Raw genomic sequence first — 2,357 nt, 5'->3', positions numbered from 1 at the left:
CCAAAGAACAGGTCTTGGATCCAGCTGGAACCACTTAAGGTCTGGGACTTTAGTGGCCATTTCCCAAAAGACCATCTACTACACAGTTGGAAATCACTGTTATGATTTTTTCCCACCATAAATTAGTTTTTCCTATGCTAGAATTTAATATAAATGGAATCATATAGTTTGTGCTGTCTTGTGTGAAGCTTCTTTAACTCAGCATGATCCATTTGAGGTTTGTCCATATTGTTGCATGCTGTAGGAGTTTGCTCCCTTGTATTGCTTAGTGGCATTCCATCACATCGATGTGCCATTTTGCTTCTCCATTCTGCTCTTCATGAACATCTGGGCGATTGCCATTGCCTCTGCCTGCTCCTGCGGGCTTTCTCCCGCAATAAAGAGAATGGTCACTGGAGTCAAACTGACAAAGTTTAGAGCTACTTGCTGAGTAACACTGAGCAAGTGGTTCGGCCTCTCTGATTCTCAGCTTGCTCCCTGAAGAAGTATTAGTGGTAAAACCTTGGAGCAGAAAATGACTCTAAGACCTGGATCTGGAACATAGCCAGTGCTTTATTTTTTATTTTATTTTATTTTATTATTTATTTATTTATTTTTATGATTGTTGCATTAGTTTCCTAAAGCTGCTATCACAAAGTATCACAAACTTGCTGGCTTAAAACAACAGAAGTGTATTTTCTCACAGTTCTGAAGCCTGGCAGTCTAAAATCAAGATGCCAAGGAGAGCCATGCTCTCAGGCTCCAGAGAAAAATCTATTCTATGCCTTGCTTTTAGCTCTGATGTTGCCAGTAAACTCTGGAGCTCCTTGGCCTGAGGATGGCATCACTTGGATTTCTGCCTCCATCTTCACATGGCATTCTTCCCTGTATCTCATGTCTCTGTGTCTCTTCTTTTCTTAGAAGGACACCATTAATATTGGATTAAGTGCTCATCCTACTCCAGTATAAGCTCATTTTAACTAATTACATCTGCAACAACCCTATTTCCAAATAAAGTCACATTCTGAGGGTCCAGGAGGGACATGAATTTGAAGAGTGAAGGACTATCCAATCCACTGGAACTTTCTCTTCAACTTAGTTATAGAATCACTTATCTGAAAGGTTGTGTCTTATACAATATTGGTCTGCATCCCTTGCACACACTCAGTGGTCAATAAATGTTTGATAAAGCAGAAATTGATAGAGATGATGGATTTGAACTGTACTCTGAAGATAGATAAGAAGAAAAGATAGTATGGCAGGATATGGCATAGATTTTTAGCTTCACTCATACTGTATCTTTTTGGAAGCTTTGAAGTCAGAGACTAATACACTTCCACAAGAAATTAGCATTTTTATATAGCTAATCAGAGATCCATGTTGTTTCATCTAGATTTGATTAAAAATAAAGTTAGAAAAAGATTGGAAATGATTTTCATATTTTATCTCAGCTGTAGTTAACACATTTCTTTAATATTTGTTCTCAAATACAACAGTGTTATGACATTCTACTAGACCTGGCAAATTCTTCCTAGGAGTCCGAGACTACTGAACTATGCAAACACTTCCCCACAGAATCATTAACTTCACAGTTATTTAGCTAAGAAGGGGGAAAAAATCAAGTTTATCCCTTCCTTTCTCCCTCCCTGATCATCTTGGTGGCTGCTCTTGGCAGGTGGCCAAAGACCAAGAGAGCCTAAGGCAGGAGGATGGTGGCCACAAAGATGAGGAAAAAGTCACTGATGTCATCAATTCTAGGCTCCAATTCATTATAAAAAGTGGAAAGTGCATGCTGAGGTACAAGCAGACCCTGAAAATGACCAGATTTGACAAAGCAAAACCAGCCATTCTAGCTCAACCACCCAGCCTTGAGGAAGTGGTGTCCATCCTGACAGTGGCAATAATATGGAATTGGGCACAGCTTGTGGAAAATACTACAGAATCTACACGCCGTCTGTCATTGATCCAGGTGACTCTGGCATCATTAGAAGTACGCCAGAACAGACTAGGGAAAAGTAAATCACACTGGCCAGAACTTGTTTTAAAAAAAAATCAAGTTTAAATTCTTTGTTTATACAAGCATAGATATTAATAAGGACCATGTCTATTCTAATTTCCTTTGTATCTTCTACATTGTTTACATAACTTGCTTTCATGGCCTCTAATTCCATAGGAATAGTTTGTCAAGCATCAGAAATCACTATTGGCTATAAATTAGAAAAAAATCTTTAGTGTTATTATTTACAATGGCCAAAGGATAGGAAAATGAAGTCTGCCTGATTTCTTGTGATCTTCAAGCACTTTTTAAGATGAAAAGATACAAAAGTTTCCCAACTGCTATACTTCAAAGATGCTGAAATATTAAGTAGGCTCAAAAA

At 38.2% G+C, this 2,357-nt stretch overlaps 1 pseudogene; it reads left to right on the top strand.

Annotated features, from left to right (window-relative positions):
* Window positions 1–1,688: 1,688 nt before the first annotated feature.
* Window positions 1,689–1,998, top strand: LOC129499260 (60S ribosomal protein L30-like; annotated as a pseudogene).
* The last annotated feature ends 359 nt before the right edge of the window (window positions 1,999–2,357 follow it).

This window comes from Nyctereutes procyonoides, unplaced genomic scaffold (assembly GCF_905146905.1).
Source record: "Nyctereutes procyonoides isolate TBG_1078 unplaced genomic scaffold, NYPRO_anot_genome, whole genome shotgun sequence".
NCBI classification, from domain to species: Eukaryota; Metazoa; Chordata; class Mammalia; order Carnivora; family Canidae; genus Nyctereutes; species Nyctereutes procyonoides.
This window is presented reverse-complemented; position numbering and strand designations above follow the sequence as displayed.